Source organism: Hypanus sabinus, chromosome 2 (assembly GCF_030144855.1).
Source record: "Hypanus sabinus isolate sHypSab1 chromosome 2, sHypSab1.hap1, whole genome shotgun sequence".
NCBI lineage: Eukaryota > Metazoa > Chordata > Chondrichthyes > Myliobatiformes > Dasyatidae > Hypanus > Hypanus sabinus.
The window spans coordinates 129,955,331-129,976,255 of NC_082707.1; the positions used below are offsets into that span (position 1 = coordinate 129,955,331).

The following is a 20,925-nucleotide window of genomic DNA, read 5'->3' on the forward strand; positions in this document are numbered from 1 at the left end:
TAACCTCTGCTTTACTGATACTAATGTGCATTTCTAGATTTTATTGCCCTCTTTGCTTTTTTTGTCACTCTGACCCACTGCTTCCTTTTATCCTCAATTAGTGGATCTGATTGAAATCCCCTCCCCTCCAAACATCCGATGTCTGGATTGGTCGCTGGTCAAAGCTCTTTTTCATAGGAGAATGAGCATTAAATCATTGTCAGCTGGTTCACTGAAGCAAAAATGAGATAGAGCTTAAATTCAATATCTGTTGAACAAAGATCCCATACCATCTGCCTGCATTCTGCAGCACTTCTCTCTGTTAATAAGAGTTCACAGGAAACCTTGTAAAAGAACAACCACGTTTTAAGTCTTGGGTGCCACCACTCTGTGAAGGCAGGCAAAGATGGTGAAATTGAACTCACCTGTGTAACAAAGGTCTTGTCTACTGAGGAAAACAATGTATGGTATCAGGACATAAAACCCAGCAAAAAAAAACATATCCGGCAGCCTTTGTCTATGTGATTCTGAGACTTGGAATAAGGGTTCGAAAGACCAGACTTACAGAAATTCAACTTTACATATAATCTCCCCAATTCAGCTCTCAGGTACTTGATTCGAATCTCCTCAAACTGGTAACTTGGTTTATTATTGTCATATGTTATGAGGTATGGAGAACCTGTTTTGCATGCCTTCTATACAGATAATTTCATCACATAATTGTATTGAAGTAGTACAAATAATAATAGAAAGGAGAATGTAATATTACAGTTACAGAGAGTACATCATAGGCAGGCAACAATGTGCAAGGGCATGAAGAGGTAGATTGTAATGTCAAGGGTCCTTAACATAGAACAGGTCTGTTGCATGTTCTTATAACTGCGGGATAGAAGCTGTCTTTGAGTCTAAGTGGTATGTGATTTTAAGCTCTTCTGGCTTCTGCCAGACGGGAGTGGGGAGAAGAGAGAATGTTCAGGGTAGGAGGGATCATCACGTTGGCTGCTTTACTAAGGCAGTGAGAAGTGTAGACAGACTCCATGGAGGGGAGATTGTGAGGAATTGTAGAGTAGGCTTGACCCAAAAGCATAGCAATGGAGATTATTTAGGAGTAAACAATGTTTTATTAATAACTCCAAGACAACAAGTCACGAGGGGCACAAAACAAGGGAGAACAGATATGCAGCAGGTGACAAGGAAACTGAAAGCTAGGAGCAACTGGTTGAGGCTGGCTGGTTCAATGGATGAATATGGACTGTGGATGACAGCTGCAGCTGTAGGCTGCAGATGATAAGTTGGAAATGCGTGGCAGGTGTTAGTTGGGTGGAGACTGGGAGGTTTATGTCCACGAAGGCCTGACAGAGACTGATTTCCTTTGGTTTAGTGCAGAGTAGTTGCCATATCAAGCAATGATGCTTTCTATGATTGATTGATAAAAACTGGTGAGGGTCCAAGGGGATATGCCAATTTCTTTAGCTTTCTGTAGAAGTAGTGGTGCAGGAAAAGCTTCTTCCTCTCTGCCATCTGATTTCTGAATGGACATTGAACCCATGAATACAACTTCACAAACTTTTTTGCACTAATTATTTAATTTAACTATTTTATGTATACTTATGTACTTCACAGTTTTTATTATCTTTGCACTGCTGCTACAAAACAACAAATGCTGTAGATATTAAACCAGATTTGGATTCTTAATGTTTTGGCCATGGCATCCATGTGGTTGGCCTAGAACAGATTAGTGGTGAAATTTGCTCCTGGGAACTTTAAGGTCTCATCCACTTATGCAAACTGGAATGTGCACACTGCCCTGGTTCCTGAGTTAATGACTAGTCATTTTGTTTTGCTGACCTTGACCTTGTTATCATGACACCATGCCACGTCTCTCTATCTCTTTCCTGTACTCTGACTTGCTGTTATTTGAGATTCAGTCCGCCACAGTAGTGTCATCTGCAAAAATGTAGATGGAGTTCGAGCAAAGTCTGGCCACACAGTGATGGATGGATAGGTGTAGAGTAGGGGGCTGAGGTTGCATCCTTGTAGGATACCAGTGTTGTACTGGTATTCATGGTGTAAACATAGTTGTTTATCCTTATTGACTGTGGTTTGTTAGTCAGGAAGTCAAGGGAGGTTTTGAATCCCATGTCTAAGAGTTTGGCAATGAGTTCACTGAGAAACAATGTAGAGATCACCCACGGAAAACAAGCAGTATCTTCTCCAAGCTCTCCTCTAGGTATGCTCAAATTTTATGAACACTAAGCACCTCTCATTAGTGTACACTTTCTTTTATTAAGAAGACTACAGTATTTTGCAAACTAGGAAATCAGCCCCTTCCATCACCCAACCTGGATGGCTGCATTCAGACTAACATTTGTCACAGTTCATTTGCTGGGAACAACTCTTATCACCTATACTGCCTGCTGACCTCCTCCAGTCTACCCTCGACTAATCTGTTCCTCAGCCCTGTTGAGACTGAAGATTTTCTTTCGTTATGTGTCGTATGATATAGAAAATACTGGTTTTTCCGTGACCATGATTATTCCAGGCAAATTTTTGTACAGAAGTTGTTTGTCATTGCCTTATTCTGGGCAGTGTCTTTACAAGATGGGTGACCCCAGCCATTATCAATATTCTTCAGAGGTTGTCTGCCTGGCGGCAGTGGTCGCATAACCAGGTCTTGTGATATGCACCAGCTACTCATACGACCATCCACCACCTGGTCCCGTGACTTCACGTGACCCTGATTGTGGGGGGGGGGGGGGGAATAAGCAGGTGCCACACCTTGCCCAAGGATGACCTGCAAGCTAGTGTGAAGGAGTGTCTTACACATCTTTTGTTGCGATGTATCTCCACCCTGCCACCCAAAGTAAAGATTTTACATTATCATTTAGGGAGAAACAATTTGGTTCTGACTTACAGAAAAATTAGTTTGTGGACAGATCCCAGGAACGCAAACTGGGGATGTCCCGTACATGTCAAGATACTGGAGAGACATCACCAACGCTGTCTCTACAAAATCCTTCTTGTTCACTGACAGGATGAGTAAACCCAATGTCAGTCTCCTCTCCCAGGTCCATATCCTCAGCATGGATGGGCTAATTATATTCCGTTAGCTCCATTGGATATACTTTTTTGCATACCTCACATTCACTCCAAAAGCAAACCCTGTATTCTGAGCTTTATCATGGGAAAAGATCAGCAAACGTACAGAGGAAAAGATTCAGCAATGTCTTTCAAATCTCCTTGAAAACAAATTGCAACACTGACACCTGGGAATCTATGGTCTGTGACCTTTCAAAATCTAGCAATAGCTGAACAGGATGACTGAAAACCTTGAGTCCAGGCATTGGCAGCACACGGAGGCTTAATATTAAAGCAGAAAAAAAGTGCAGCAGCTCACAAACCATTAACCTTCCAAACCCAACTGGGGTAGAGTTTGTGGGTCTCACCAATCCAGCCACTTTCTGATCAGCAGCTCATTGGCCCATTGTTGCACCACTTGTAGTGTGGACGCTCCTAACCTCTTTGTCAGTGTGTAACATTTGGATGTAGCAATCTACAGACCACCAAGGGTTTGCAGCATAGCTGGATCGCTGAGCAGTGAATGTCATTGAATCGTACAATATGGAATCAGGCTCTTCTTCCCAATTTGACCATATGGACCACTCTGAAAACAAGAGGCCTCAGACTGAGTGCGGCCTTCAGAAGGAACGGCTCAGGTTGGGACTCAGAAAGGTCAGAGTAATTTTGTTTTTTTAATATTTTAATTTACTGTTAGTGATGCTAAAATTCTACATTCTTTAGGAGATATTAGGGGCAGACAAGAAGGCAATGGACATTAAATAAGTTTGGTAAGATTGATGATTGCTGTGCAGTTTTACTGATGCCCCTGCCATTTGACCTGAAACACTTCTTGGAGAAGAACCTGCAGGTGGCAGTGCTCTCATGCACCCGCTGCTCTTTCCTTCTTGGGAACAGAGGTGAAGAGTTTCTGTTCTTATGATGGAAGAATTACCATTGATGAAACATTTGAAGATGTTTAGGTTCAAGCCATTGTCCTAAGGAGCTGCTGTAGTGCTGACTTCCAACAATTTGTGTACAAGATATGACTCCAACCAATGGAGAGCATAAATTCTGTTACCCAATAGTAAATTGTAATTGGTATTTTTGTTTCCATATTTAGCAAGTGTAACCAAAAACCATGCTTTTCACCTTGCCTCTGAAGACTGAAAGATGGAAAATTAGGTTTAATGCTGGCATCATTGATGAATGTATCCTGGAGTTCAGTGTTCATGAGATAATTGTGGATAAATGTGGAAGGATGTGGAAGCATTGGAAAGGGTCCAGAGGAGATTTACCAGGATGCTGCCTGGTTTAGAGAGTGTGCATTATGATCAGAGATTAAGGGAGCTAGGACTTTACTCTCTGGAGAGAAGGAGGATGAGAGGAGACATGATCGAGGTATACAAGATATTAAGAGGAATAGACAGAGTGGACAGCCAGCGCCTCTTCCCCAGGGCATCACTGCTCAATACAAGAGGACATGGCTTTAAGTTAAGGGGTGGAAAGTTCAAGGGGGATATTAGAGGAAGGTTTCTTTTACTCAGAGAGTGGTTGGTGTGTGGAACGCACTGCCTGAGTCATGGTGGAGGCAGATAGACTAGTGAAATTTAAGAGACTACTAAATTTAAGAGGTATATGGAGGAATTTAAGGTGGAGGGTTATATGGGAGGTAGGGTTTAAGGGTCGGCACAGCATTGTGGGCCAAAGGGCCTGTAGTGTGCTATATTGTTCTATGTTCTATAAAGATGTTTTCAGTCTCTGATAGTTTAACTTTTTGGAAACACTTTTCAGACTTTCAAATTTTACTATGCGTCATAATCAAAATTTCCATAGATTTTTTACAAGGTGTGTTTACTAAGAAATATGGAACCAAGATATGTAAGTGGAAATATTACCAAAATAAAACAAGGTAGGTTTGGTGAGTTGACAAGCCTGCAGTTCTGGATCCCTTCATTGACTGGCCCAGGGTTGATATCGATGATCAAAGTCCAAAGGTCGATCGGTAGTCCAGAAGTCAAAGCCTGAAGGAGAGCCTGGAAGCATGTCCTGTCCCTTTCTGTCCTTGTTTGGCCGCTTACTGATTTCCTTTTTGAACAAGTAGTAGAGAAAGTAGAGGAAATAGGGTAGATGTTGTTTACCTAGATTTCCAAAAGGCCTTTGATAAGATATCTTGTACCAGACTAATCAATATGGTTAGAGAAGGCAGAGTCCAGAGGGAAGTACCTTAAGAAAATGCTGGCTGGCTTCACAACAGAAAGGAGAGAATGTGAGGAAGGGGTAGATTTTCACAGTGAAGGATCATGTGTGCCATCTTTCGTAAGACTGTGAGTGCTGCAACACCTGTGAATTGTTAAAAAATCTTGTGTGCTTTTTGAAAGAGAAGGGAAGCTCTACTTGCTGAATTCTCCAGCAACCAGAACAGTCAAAATAACTGATGTGGCTTTAACATACTGCAGTTGCTGGTCTTATCTAGTGTAACTGGTTGCAGCACACTTTATGAGAAAAACAAATTACATAATACACTAGGTGCTAGTAAGCCATCAAAAGCTCTAGGTATGGAAAGGAGGCAGTGAGTAGAAAACACACACTTCTGGAGTTAAGTTCTGTTCATTAAAAAAGCAATATATATAAAATATTTACATGAATATGTACAATTCAAAATACCAACACTCTGTTTAGGTTCCAAATCTCAGATATCAATTAAAAACTAAATTCCTGTTTAGTTAGAATCAGTGATAATTCATTAGAATATCCTTTGTTACTCCAATTTTTCTAACTGATTAGATCTAGTGTTGTTCCCTACTTAAAGGTTTACAGGCTAACCTTTCATTTTTTATTTATCCCTGGTTAGTTAGAAAGCTAATCAAATTCCCACTCTTCCGTTTCAGTTCCAGTCAGTATGTCTACAAATTCAGAAAATATTTATACTGTATACAGCTTTACTCCTTTCATGACAATTCTCCGGCATCACAACTTTTAAACAAAGTAAATCTCATACAGTAATTTATCAAAGTCTTTGCAAAAATAATCAGTTCTTGCAGATTCAAATCCTTCAAATGAAAATATACATCCGACCTTATTAAATCCTCTAGGTCATTAAACATTTCGTCCCTGCGCCAGTTCTTAATCTTGGGGGCTCGCCATCTTCTTGATTCATTGGATGAAATAGTTGATCATCTGCAGAAAGTCAATTCAGAACACTTACAGAAAAAGGAAAACCTGACCAAATCCTTTGTTGTGATTTAACAGAATTAATTCCCTGTTATGTGGGAGAGATCTTGGACACTCGTCTCTGCCAATATTGTGTCGTTATGGCTGCTGCTTGTTATAGCAGTAGCTTCAATGGGTCTTTCATCACTATCGTCTCTCCTCCAGAGGTTTTACCCTGAGGTTTTCAAGTAAGCAGGTTAGAGATACTCACTAATAATTCTACTTTTAATAGTATATATCTTTAGTTTCTAATAGTTTGCTGCTTTTCTCTCGCTTCTCTGTGTCTGCGTCAGCCACGGCTCGTCCTCACATAGTTTTTTTTCCTCAAAAAATTCAGTAACCTTGTCTTCATCCCTCCTCAGGTGGAGCTTTTTAACATTACATCTTTTGGTTTAATTAACCTGGGTTGTATTGGAGCTTGCTGGGCACAACTTGGCTGTCAATTTATTAACACTACAGTCGTAACTTGGCTTGAAAGAAGCATTTTATTGGGAGCAAACAGTCTCCTGAAGAGATGAGAGATTCTGCATGAAAAAATGTATTTGTGTTTGTGTTCAATAAACTTGTTGTTTATAACCTGAGCCTCAATCTAATAACAAATAATTATCGGAATATAGGTGGTGAGCAGATCATGACACATTTGTAGGGTCACAGAACGCTGTTATGCTGTCTGAAATGCCGGGCTGTAAGAGAACAAAGTATAAAATACAGCACTGAGACACAATGCTCTTCTGCACAAATTATGGTAATGGAACTTAACCCCTTCTATCTGCTCGTGGTCCACACCCCCCATTTGCTGCAAAATCATGTGCCTACATAAGCACCTTTTAAAATGTCTCTATTTGCTTCCACCACCACCCCTGCCATTGCATTTCAGGCACCCACTACTCCCGTGTAAAAAAAACTTGCCCTACTCATCTTGAACTTCCTTCCTTTCATCTTAAATGCATGCCATAGGAGGCATTAAATCATATGATGCTTGGCCTTATTATTGCATGAAATCTGACTGTTATACCTTATGCAAAACTCACAAAAATTATAGATCCTTCCGAAGGAATGAAAAGCAGATTTATGTGGCATTTCTTATTGCCCCATCAGAATGTCCTAAGCACCATGCAACCAATGATATACTTTTGAAGAGTAGTCATTAATGTAATGTTGGAAATGTATCAGTACACAGAGTACATCAATACAAGGAAGAAAAATATTATACTAAATGTTTCTTATTGTCATTTAGGGTGTTGCATTCTGAACATGCAATGTGATTTCCTGTCCATTAGAGAAACCAAATGCTGATTGGGTGACCCTTTTGCAGAACATCTCCACTCAGTCTGCAAGGGTTACCCTGAGCTTCCACTCCCTGTCACATTAACTCACCATCCCATTCCCACTCAGACTGCTATCTTCAGTATCCTGCATTTTTCCAATACAGCCCAACACACATTCTGGGAACAGCATCACATCTGTTATGTTACCGCTTTTGGAATTTAATATGCAGTTTAATAATTTAAGTCAAGTTCTTTATTTTCTACACTTCACATATAGGCTCCTACACTTCTGTTTCAATTTGCTTTTCTTTACAGCCAACTTATGTTTTTCCTCCTAAGCAAATGTTACTTTGACATCTTTGGTTTGCATCCAAGCAGATGTCATCTTTGTTCTCTGACCCTCCCTTTCTCTGCACTCATAACTTAAGCTTCCCTTGAGTAAATAGGCCTGTGCTGTTACATGCCTTGTCCAACTCTAAATCGGATGATGTTATTGATGGATTTTTTTCCGCATCCAGCTGAGAGGGCAGAAGGGGCCTTGGTTAAACTTATCATCTGAAAGAGGCAACTTGGACAATGCAGCACTCTACTCAGCATCTGAGTAAAACCTGGGGTTTTATTCTCAAATCTGTGGAGTTGCCTTTGAACCCATGAACATCTGACTCAGAGGATACCATGTGACCAACTGACCTGATATCTTAAATTTGCTTTCTTTGCAAAAAGTTTGTAATGTTGCACGAATCCACTTCACTTCCTCATCTCAGGCACTGTTCATCTTCTATCCATTATTTTCAGTCATACTGTTCTATGGCATTAACACCTATCAAAAGGAGAGCAGCTGGATTTTATACTTATTTCCACATCACTATGCCTAACACACCAACCAATCTTTTTTCCTTCAACCTCAGAAGGTCCTTACTACCAGAGAACCGAAAGGGAAAGAGGTCTAAGTCACAAATCCAAGCTGCATCACCATTCCTCACAGGTAACAAAGGTGTGTTTGGAGATGTAGAGCTTGTAACAGTTACTGATTCGTGACCTTGAGTTTGACATCCCATGGGGTCGTTGAATTTTAGTTCTGTGAAGATAGAAGGAACTTACAGAAAAATAAATGACACCAGAAGTTGTTTCTGGACTTCCTTTAAACACTAACCTGCAAATAAATCTTAACAAAATTCGCAGCTGTGTGACTGAGCTGTTAGACTTCCTAGGTCAGTAAATCAAAGCAAAGGCTGTCTACTTCTGTTCATCAGTTCCAAACCTGCACTGCTGCTTGAGCAAAGTAAGATGTTTGTTCACGTTGTGATTTTTTTGTACATGACAAGCATTCCAAATGCTTAAACTTCTTTTTCCCTTGTCCTTTGTAAAGGGGATTTCTTCTTTTTCTTTGTTACTGTGTATGTAATCAAAATGGCTTCTTTGTTTTGTTAAAAGCAGGAATGCTTCTTTGTTGCAAGAGAGTGCTGGAAGCTTGTTTGGGTTAAAATTTACTGATAACGAGAATTGTATTCCTTTGTAAACCAATTGGGATTAATGTTCTGAGTCTGTGAGCTATTGTTGGCGGGCTTTTGGGGAGATCAGCGCGAGGGGTTGAGAGAGAGAGGACGCGATGCTGTAAACTGGATGAGGAACGGACCCAGAGTGGGGGTCCGAGGTACCCCGAGGAGAGGAGATGAAGCTAGATATGCTTGGTTGACCACTTCAGATGGTCCTAAGCTGCGAATCGAGGAGTTCGGAGGGGATCGAATGGTGGCCAGAAGACTTTGGTAATTGAGCTCCAACGGTTGTGCACGAAGTGGTTTGTACTTTGATAAGTTTGGCGTCTTTTCTTTATTTTTTTTCCTTCATATATACTGTATCGTTATTAATCACTTAGTTATAATAACCTTTATAAATTGTACTCATTTAATCGCATATGGTGTACTGTCTGAATTTGGGCGAGGCGGGGACATCACACAGCATCCACACAAGCTCTTCGCCCAAATTCAGACAGTACACCATATGCGATTAAATGAGTACAATTTATAAAGGTTACTATAACTAAGTGATTAATAACGATACAGTATATATGAAGGAAAAAAAATAAAGAAAAGACGCCAAACTTATCAAAGTACAAACCACTTCGTGCACAACCGTTGGAGCTCAATTACCAAAATCTTCTGGCCACCATTCGATCCCCTCCGAACTCCTCGACTCGCAGCTTAGGACCATCCGAAGTGGTCAACTAAACACATCTAGCTTCATCTCCTCTCCTCGGGGTACCCCCTGGCCTCGGACCCCCGCTCTGGGTCCATTCCTCATCCAGTTTACAGCATCGCGTCCTCTCTCTCTCAACCCCTCGCGCCGATCTCCCCAAAAGCCCGCCAACAATAGCTTACAGACTCAGAACAACATTAATCCCAATTGGTTTACAAAGGAATACAATTCTCGTTATCAGTAAATTTTAACCCAAACAAGCTTCCAGCACTCTCTCGCAACAAAGAAGCATTCCTACTTTTAACAAAACAAAGAAGCCATTTTGATTACATACACAGTAACAAAGAAAAAGAAGAAATCCCCTTGACACCATTATGCATCTCTAAACAAAGTAATGCAGATTAATAAAATCCTGAACTAAGCATTGGAGTTCCATTCTGGAGGTGTAGAGGGCTATGGGTAACCCTGGGTAATTTCTCAGGTAAGGACATGTTCAGCACAGCTTTGTGGGCTGAAGGGCCTGTATTGTGCTGTAGGTTTTCTATGTTTCTATGTATGGTATTTTGGACTTGTATCAAGATCACACAGTTATCTGAACAGTTGTGATGTCCATTTAATATGATCATGAACTTACGACAAAAGGTGCAAAGCAGATTTACTAGCAATCAGTCTTTACCTGTCTGGAAAGAGTAATTTATTATGTTTTTTTAATCATTATTTTGTTCTTTATCTTATCTATCTTGGATCTGAAGTAACAATTATTTTGTTCTTCCTTACACTTGAGTGGTGGAAATGGCATTAAACAATCTTGAATCTTGAATCCTGAATCCAAGTTTGATGTTTCATTCCTGGAAAGTGAAGACTGCGGAGAAACACAACAAAAAAGGTAAACAGAGAGATGTTCTGACTGATGAAGAATATCAGAACTAGGGCCAAAACAGAAATAAGTATGAATCTATCCTCTTTACCCAGATTATGATGGATCTTATGAAACCTGCTAGAAAATGAGTTGCAGAGATGAGTATGGATACATTTAAGGGGAAGCTGTCACGGTCCGGTCCGTGAAGTCTGCGTTCCGGTTCATGGTCCGGTCCGTGGATTCCGGACTCTGGGTCTTCTGGCTGTCCCTTGTTTCAGTTGGGCTTAATCACAGGCACCTGATTCTCATATTGGGGCTGGAATATAAGTGGCCCTGGGTTCAAGTGTGGGTGCTGGTTTGTCTTGTCAGTATTCCGTCCTTGTCTCTGTGGGGTAAGTCTTTGCTGTGACCCTGCAGTTGGATCTGTCCTTGTCTCTATTGGGCACTATCAATTACTCCAAAAGACTGGAAGTAGAGTAAATACTGAAAGGCTTTTATTAACAGTAAAATAGATTCATGTCCATGCTGACATTGTATCCAGTGTCTGCCCTGGACTGTGGGAGGAGCAGTGACACAATCACCTTTATCCAGGGGTCTGTGGGAGGAGCCACAGGTGCAGTCAGCAGAGGGGTGTGTCCAGACAGATATACATGGTTTACCACATTCACCCCTCCTTTTTTAAAAAGAGAATCCCGTGGGGTGAAGTGACTGACAATAGTTAAAACAAGTATATTTACAGGTTAAGTCTATCAGGCGTTCAAGTCTGTCGCTGTGATCTACGTAGCACTGGTGACGGTGGTTGTGCTGGTTCCGGCCTGACTTAAAGTGCCAGCACATTAGCCATCGGTAATCCCTCATGCGATTGCATCGTGCCCAGTAAGGGAGTGTCGTGAGGTGTCTGTGTAGGGCTTGGAGTGCACGGTGTCTCGTGGGTATATATATCGGTGGGTATAGGGTTCATAGTCACCATGGAGTGTTCAGGGTAGGGGGCAGGTGCTCCTGCGGGTGCCAGGTCGTGGATGGAGACTGTATCCTACCGCCCATCAGGTAAAACCTGATGGTTTTACTGTGGGTTCGCATGATGTAGGTGAACCCTCTCGACTGTCAGGGAGTACTTATTGCTCCTCGCATGTTTCCAGAGCAGCACTTGCCCCGGGGACGTCAGCCAAGCCGGTAGGGTGGTCCCAGTGGTCGACTTCTTGGGAAAGGAAAAGAGTCGCTCATGAGGGGTGGCATTGGTGGGCATGCATAACAGGGAGTGGATGGAGTGGAGTGTCTCGGGGAGGACCTCCTGCCAGCGAGAGACTGGCAGTCCCTTTGATCTAAGGGCTAAGACTGTGGCCTTCCACACCATGGCATTCTCCTTCTCCACCTGTCTATTCCCCCGAGGATTATAGCTCGTGGTCCTACTAGTAGCAATACCCCTAGCCAGCAGGTATTGGCGCAGTTCATCACTCATAAATGAGGACCTTCTGTCACTGTGGATATGGCATGGGTATCCGAACAGAGTGAAGAGCTTGTGCAGGGTCTTTATGACTGATGTGGCAGTGGTATCGGGGCAGGGGATGGCGAAGGGGAACCGCGAGTACTCGTCGATTACGTTAAGAAAGTACACATTGCGGTCGGCGGAGGGAAGGGGGCCCCTAAAGTTGACACTCAGTCGCTCAAGGGGTGGGTGGCCTTGATTAGTTGTGCCTTTTCAGGTCAGTAGAAGTATGGTTTGCACTCTGTGCAGACTTGGCAGTCCCTGGTCATCGTCATGATCTCCTCAAGGGAGTAAGGCAGGTTCTGGGTTTTCATGAAGTAGAAAAGCTGGGTAACCCCTGGGTGGCAAAGATTTGGAAGTAGGTCGTATAGCAGGTCGATCTGCGTGCTGGCACACATTCCCCAGGATAGGGCATCAGAGGGCTCATTGAGCTTCCCAGACTTATACATGATGTCATAGTTGTAGGTGGAGAGCTCGATTCTCCACCTCAAAATTTTATCATTTTTGATTTTTTCCCACTGTTGGTTGCTAAACATGAATGCAACCGAGCGCTGGTCGGTCAGCAAGGTGAACTCTTTGCCGGCGAGATAGTGCCTCCAGTGCCTAATAGCTTCCACTATGGACTAGGCTTCCTTCTCCACCGCGGAGTGCCGTATTTCAGTGCCTTGAAGGGTATGGGAGAAGAACGTCACCAGTCTTCCTGCCTGGTTGAGGGTAGCAGCCTGCGCGAAGTTGGAGGCATCACTCTCTACTTGGAAGGGAATGGTCTCATCCACCGCATGCATTGCTGCTTTGGCAATGTCCCCTTTAATGCAGCTGAAGGCTGCGCAGGCCTCGGCTGAGAGGGGAAATGCGGTGGACTTGACCGGGGGCGGGCCTTGTCTGCGTAGTTAGGGACCCATTGGGCGTAATAGGAAAAGAAGCCCAGGCCCCTTTTGAGGGCTCTGAGGGTGTTGGAGTTGAGGGAGTTCCAACAAGGGGCGCATACAGTAGGGGTCAGGGCCAATGACTCCATTCTGCGCGACACACCCAAGGATAGCAAGTCGGGTGGTTCCAAACACACACTTGTCCTTGTTATAGGTACGATTGAAAGATTTGGCCGCTTGGAAAAATGTACGGAGGTTGTTGTCATGATCCTGCTGGTCGTGACTGCAGATGGTGATGTTTTCCAGATATGGGAACGTGGCTTTCAGTAGGTATGGGTCCACCATTTGGTCCATTTCCCTCTGGAAGACAGATACACTATTCATAAAACCAAAGGGGACACGCAGGAAGTGATAGAGCCTGTCGTCCACCTCGAAGGTGGTGTAGGGGCGGTCCTCCGGGCGGATGGGGAGCTGATGGTAAGCGGATTTTAGGTCTATGGTCGAGTACACCTTGTACTGTGATTGACCATATCTGCGATGCGGGGTAGGGTGTACGTGTCAAGCTGCGTGAACCTATTGATGGCCTGGCTGTATTCCACGACCATCCTATTTTTCTCCCTGTTCCAAACAACGACCATCTGGGCCCTCCAAGGACTTGTGCTTGCCTCAATGATCCCTTCCCTGAGCAGCCGCTGCACCTCCGACTGAATGAAGGCCCTGTCCCCCGCGCTGTACCTCCTGCTTTTAGTTGCCATAGGTTTACAGTTGGGTGTCAGGTTGGTGAACAGCGGTGGGGGAGGGATCTTGAGGGTGGAGAGGCTGCAAATGGTGTCCGTAGTGCGGCTGTTGGCATGGTGTTGGGTGGGATGTGCGGGTCGGTGTGTGTGTGTGGTCAGTAGCGGGATAAGTGATGAATTCCCACAGAACTGAGGATTTCCGACAGTGATTGGTGGGAGGGACCCATCATACTCCGTTGTCACACTTTTCAGGTGGCTCTGGAAGTTGAGCCCCAATAGCACAGGGGCACACAGTTGAGGCATGACCAGTAATGTAAAGTCTTGGTATTCTGTGCCCTGCACAACTAGCATCGCTACACAACCCCCCAGGATGTCTGTGGAATGCGACCCAGAAGCCATGGTGACCCTCTGGCTTCATGAGTCCACACTGCTGCACTGTGTCTGGGTGGATAAAACTCTCTGTGCTGCCTGTGTCAAACAGGCAGCTTGTCCTGCGCCTCTCCACCAGGATGTCCATCATTGAACTTGCGAGCTGGTTGGGAGCACTTTGGTCGAGGGTCACGGAGGCCAGAGTTGAATCGTTGTCTTGTTCTGGCACGGTGGGGTGCCCTGTAAGCACCCGTGGGTTGTAGGTGGTGCGAGGTGGCACTGACCAAGATGGCCACCCCCATGTCTCGCACATGATGGCGGCATGCAGGCAAGATGGTGACCCCATGCCTCGCATGCGGCGATGTTCGGTCCCGCTCGCACTTTGGACTTACAGGCCTTGGCGAAGTGGCCCTTCTTTCCACAGCTGGAGCAGATAGCTTCTTGGGCTGGGCAGCGTTTCTGGGGTGCTTCTCAAGTCCGCAGAAGTAACATTTTGCGGATTTGCGACCGGCAGCAGCCGTGGTTGATTCGCCGGTGGGTTGCGAGGTCTGCAGCGTCCATGAGGCCGTCAGGAGATCACATGCCTGGAGAGTGTCAGAATTTACTTCAAAAAATAAGTGTTTCTTACTGAATCATAGTGAACTGAGAGATTCACTACAATAATGGTGCTAGTAATGATCATTCTGTGGTGCATCACTTCAATTCCACTTCTAATATTTAAGAAGTATCAAGATTGTTGCTTGAATTTCCAGCATCTGCAGATTTCCTCGTGTTTGCTTAGGTGATAATTTGGATAGTTTGCAGAATGAAACAAAGTTCTGCAACACTTTCAGGATGTTTGGCTTTCACAATGGAATCAAACTGATTTTACTAGGTTTTAGCATTTTAGCATCTAACTTTATACTAAGGTGCATCTCCCCAGGTATTGCAAAGGCACATTTAAACTCTTCCAACTTCGTGTGTAGAAGTGAAGTTATTTCAGTATTTCCTCCGAAATACGTTGATTATCCTTTGTACCCGCTGTAGCAATACAAAAATCACAAGAAGGTAGAGCAGGAAATCAACATTTAGCCGCTGAAGCCTGCCCTGCCATTCAATATGATCTCAGCCTATCTCTGCTGATCTCAGCTCCTTGTTGGAGCAATTTGGAACTGTGTCAGTCAGAGTCTTGCCTTGAAAGTCTAGTTGTCCATGTGTATAATTGCCTATAGTGTATCTATACAAACTAACTTCTTTTTCATCTGCCACAATGTAATGCTGTGCTGATTTCCTCTTTGTCATTGCTTATGAGAGAACTCTCCTATTCATGTTGGTGTTGTATTTAAAGTAAAGCTGTTATATGTTATATGTAAAAATGTTATATTTTGATTTATATGCTGTCCCGTGTGTGTTTTTTCCTTCCTAGCATGAGTAGCTTTTGGATGCTAAAATAGCAATTGCGCAGTGAATGGATGCTGCTGCAATGTCCACATGGAGTTGCGTCTCTTGCAATCATATGATGATCTTTCTGGACTAAAGCTTTCAGAGCTATCTGTGCTGTGAGCTCCCTTGCGTTTTTGACAATCATCTCCAGTGATGATGCAGTCCCATAAGCTAAATTGAAGGTGAGTTTTTTTTTGTGTCCAACAGATTTGCTGTATCCTTTAACCTCTTAAACTATATGTGATTTAGTCTCTCTGGACCATCTAAAAATCTTTTCAAAGTTATAGTGCCTCTTCAGGTCAACAATGTAATCACTGACTGTTCTCCCATCTCTCATTTCATTTGTCAAATTTATGACTGTACTATCTCAGGTGGCTGAAGTGCTCATTAACTCTCTGTGCAAACAGGACATCCTTAGCTTTCTGTCAAGCTGCTGCTAGTGAATGAGATACTTTGAAGCTTATTTCTTTCCTTTAAATGATTTTGTTCCCCCACTGCATTTCAATGTCTGTACTTCACCTCAAGTAATATTACTGGTCATGAATAGGTCTCCACATAGAATGTAGATGATTTAAAAGCTTTGTTATCCATACCAGGCTAGCTATGAAAGATATTTCAGTTTGAACTGCCAGTTTCTCTCTTTTCTCTCCAAAATAGCATCATAATAGTCAACTTCTACTTCACACCCAACAAGTTTCATGATAGTGCAGAGTTGCAAAGCCTTTCCAACTGGAATTTTACTTTAAAAGCATTCAGTAAAGCTTTAAGAGCAGTTGCTGTAATGATTCAGAAAAAAAAGCTGTTGTTGCTTGCAGTTCTCTCTCCGACCTGACGTTCTGAACTCACTGATCACCTGCACAGAAGCATCGAAGTTCATGATCATTTTCCGCCTTTTCTGCTGCTTCTGTCTTGCAACAGCAGTTGCTTTTTGGAGTGCTGCAATGGAGTGGAATGAAGGAGCAATCCCTTAGAGGAGCAAAACCTACTTTTTTGATGCATTTTCCTACTGATGCTGATCTATAATAGAACATGTGATTATCCTTGTAGCTAATTGTAGTATATTTTGGTTTGAACTTGACCTATGCTGGGAATACTTACAAGTTCCATCTGCAATGATGTTACCTGAACATCAGGAGTTTATAAACAGGAATATGTGTTTTATTCTTGTCACTGAGAATAACATGTGTATGTGCAAGATATTCATGATGACATCATTATGCTTTATACCCACATGACTTATTTACATATATGAATGCACAACAATGGTTGAACTTGTATCAAAGGAGATTTTTAGGGTTCATTTCAGCCAAGAGTGAGATTATCTTCAATAGGCTTTGAGAATAATCCTGACTGGGACATAGTACATTAAACTTACTGGTTTAATGTAGAACCCATGATATGCAGAGTCAAATAGTGAAAATCATATGCTTCTCTGCACAGATAGGAAAACTCCGTATCTAATGTGGGCAAGGAGGAAACTTGTTTTAGCGTGGAGGGCCTATTTGAAGTTCCAGTGTTACCTGGTAGGAGAGGATAAAAAATAAATCTCTATAGCAGCAGCATTTTACTGTCACTATATTTTCTTGTCCTGTTGATGAAAAGATTCTGAAGTTGAGCAGAATAAAGGTTGGCCTGTCAGGTATTATCAGGAATACAAAGGGGATTATTTTCTGCAGAAGGATTTGTCAAGGGGTTCCTTTCCCTTTCCCTTTTCTCTAGAGGTGTGTACAGTTCTTAGAAAAACTAAAGTCTGCACATGCTTAAAATTTGAAATAAAGTTTGAAAATGCCAGGAATACTCTGCAGGTCAGGCAGTGGCTATGAAGAGAGAAACAGACTTGGCTTTTCAGGGTGATAACTTTTTTAAAATCAGGATCTTGTGATAAACTGCATCTAATTAATTTCAAGAATGCTTGAAATATCACATTTCTTTTATTTATTCTCTGGATTTAGCTGCAGATTGCAAAGGCAGCCATTTCTTGTTGTGTCTAATTACCCTACCCTCTTAACAGTCCATTCTGTTTAGTACAACTAAATCAAACTGATAGATATTCTATAGACACTTAAAAGTGAACTGCAACTAGGTAGACAAGGTAACATTTTGAAAATTACTCTCCCACAAGTTCCAGTCACTCTTTGTGACTGGTAAACCATATGTCTTTTAATAACCAATAATTATGAAATTTCACATAGACAATTGATTAGAGGTGAATTGAAAAGGGTTCGAGTTATAAATGATGAAGAAATAAAAAGATGGTGATTAAGTTTAGGCAAAGACAATACGGGGGGTTGATTTGTTCAAAATTAGAAAGTGAGGGTCAACTTGTGAATAAACCTTGTGACTTCTAGTGGATATGGAGATGAAATGCCCAAGGGGGAGAAAATCCACATTTTGGAGATTATTGATTTTGTTTACCAAATATTGTCACACTAAAGTTAGTTATAAAATGGGGGTTGGCTACCTTTATCCTTTTTTGAGGCCAATAGGGTATTTTTTTCTCTTGCACTCTCCAGGTTCTGGGAAAAGCACTGCCATTATTAATTACTTTACCATCTCTCACTATGCTGCAAGGCCTTCATATTTGGTGACCTCAAGGTCACAAAAAGAAAAAAACAACCGTTCTGCTTTTTTTTCCTGTGATGATTGATCAATGCTTCTTTGGTCAAAGTAATGTGTTCTAATCAACCCAACCTTTATTAGAAATGCCAGATCTTCTGCTTCAGAGATAGTATCTCCTCCAAGGCATTATTAATATGATAAAATTATCAGAAAATTATGTTGCAACACTCATTATAAAGTATTCCTACAAACACAATAACACAGGAAATTAAATGTTGCTTAAATAACCCAGGGCATGCCCTTTTCTCACTGTTGTCATCAGGTAGGAGATACAGAAGCCTGAAGGCACACACTCAGCGATTCAGGAACAGCTTCTTCCCCTCTGCCATCTGATTTCTGAATGGACATTGAAGCTTTGGACACTACCACACTTTTTTAAATATACAGTACAATATTTCTGTTTTTGCACATTTTTAATAATCTATTCAGTATATGTAATTGATTTAATTTATTTATTATTATTTTTTTCTCTCTGCTAGATTATGTATTGCATTGAACTGCTGCTGCTAAGTTAACAAGTTTCATGTCACATGCCAGAGATAACAAAGCTGATTCTGATTCTGATATTTACAGATGTGGTATTCTCTTAAAACCAGGGCACGATTTCATGCTGAATGTCCTGTTTCCTTCTCTTGGCAGCAACAATGTTCAATACTCACCATGTGGGTTAATGGTCTGAACTAATAGCCAGAAGCATGGCATTTTCACACAGTAATACTGTCTTAATGGCATGCAAACAGGTCCATTGGCCCAACAAGTCCTCACTGATCACCATCTACCTATTAAAATGAATCTTACATTCATCACAGGTATTTTTTATTCTCCCCACATTCTCACCACCATTCTACCACTCACCTGCACAGCAAGGGGAATTTACACTGGCCAATTAACCTACCAGCCTAAACATCTTTGGGATGTGGAAGGAAACTGGAGCATCGGGAAGAACTCCACACGGTATGCAAACACTACATTGACAGGTCTCACGGTTAGGATGGAAGCCGGGTCCCTGGCACTGTGAGGCTGCCGTTCCATTAACTTCTCCACTGTGCTGCTCAAACCCAGGGCCATGAATTCAAAACCCATTACAACTAAGGAAGATAATTAAATAAAATTAGGTGTAATAATCTAGTATTAATGATGATGAAGGTAAAATGATCCAATTGCCATGCTGTCTGGTTGACCAGCATCTTGCGAGGAATAAACCAACGTGTTTGATTCTTAATTGCGCTCTAAAACACATATCACAGTTCAGTAACCAATTAGGAATGGACAATAAACACTGGCCTTGCCAACGGTGTCTATGTCACATGTGGTAAATAAGTAATAGCAAGATTTAAGAGCATACAGGACATTTTCTGTTTAAGACAACATCTGGTGCAATTTGTGGACTAAGAGCATGAATGAAAGAGGCCCAAGAAAATTAACCCCATGTTCTTTGTTCTTGTCAACAAATACATGTCAAAAGATAATAAATAGGCCTGTTATAGACAGCCAGGTGTGCAGTTTCCTGGGTTGGTGAGTTCCGTGCTGAAGCAAGCATGCAACTACAGGGGAAATGTAGCTGAATTACTGTTATTGGGCACTGATTTCAAATACAGATGTGACTGGAAAGGGAAATTATGGAAGGCATTTAGAAGATAAAGAATACACCTGGAATTTGCTGAATGTTGTAAATCTTATGGTGTTGCTAACTTTTTTAATTTCAAAAATTAACTTTATTCATAATAAAAAAGATTATATATAAAGGAAAAGGATGTGCAAAAAATCTTTTACATTCAAGATCATTACATTCAGTAGTAGCAAAAAGAACACAAATAAAGGTTGCACCATTGTCACTCACATGGCTTCCTGTGGTGATACCCCTTTTTATTGTTTGAGAGGCTTCCCACCCAACTCTGCCATCTGTGTGGAAGGAACCTAGACTGTGGTCCTTCCCCTCAGAGCCTCAGCATTGGTTCACTGAGTGTCAGTGCATCCCTCAGCATGTACTCCTGCAGACCGAACTATCCCAGTCTGCTGCATTCCCTTAGATGTCTTGCTATGCTGGAGGACCAACACATTTCAGACAGATCAAAGGGCATCTTCTATTGAGTTGATGACCTTCCAGCAGTACTAGAAGTCTGGCTCAGCGTGTGACCTAGGAACAGTCCATAAATCAGAGTCCTCTGTTATGCGTTTGCTGGGATAAACTGGGACACAACACTCGTATTAGGCACAGCACCCACTTGGCAAATCCACAGTCCGCAGGGAGGTGGGTGACTGTCTCACCCTCACCACAGCCATCCTGAGGGTGGTGTACACTGGTGGTGATAGAGGAAGGCTCTGATTTGGAGGGCCTCACTTTATCACCAGCAAAGTGAAGCATTGATGCTTGTCGGTCAAATCTGGCGTTGAAGTTCTCTGCTAGGTGGTTTGGACCCTTTTGTTGAGTGAACAAACCCACAGAATTAATAGTGTCCCTGTCTTGCAGTGCCTGTAGTACATTCCCTGCTGACCACTGCCTGATAGGCTTGTGTTTAAACATAGTTACATCAACATGGAAGGGAGGGGTATGGAGGGTTAAGGTCCCATTATTCAAACTTCTTTTAAATGTTGAAATTGAAGCTGCTTCCTCCACTTCCACTGGTTCATGTTCCACACTCATGACGCCATCTGAGTGAAATAGTTCCTCTTCAGATTCTCCTTAAATATTTCACCTTTCACCATTCACCTATGACCTCTAGCTCTAGTTTCACCAAAGCTCAGTGGAAAAAGTCTATATTAATCCTACCTATACTCCTCATAATGTTGTTTATCTTGGTGCCCATGAATTTTGGATCCATACACAGCTTGATCCAGCCACAAACTAAGGAGG

The 20,925-nt window shown here is 42.3% G+C and overlaps 1 long non-coding RNA gene across 1 annotated transcript; it reads left to right on the forward strand.

Annotated features, from left to right (window-relative positions):
• The first annotated feature begins 10,499 nt into the window (after positions 1-10,499).
• LOC132405452 (uncharacterized) lies at positions 10,500-19,718 on the forward strand. Its single transcript, XR_009515873.1, has 3 exons — positions 10,500-10,599; positions 15,436-15,634; positions 18,334-19,718. It is a non-coding gene; the product is annotated as an uncharacterized LOC132405452 (long non-coding RNA).
• The last annotated feature ends 1,207 nt before the right edge of the window (positions 19,719-20,925 follow it).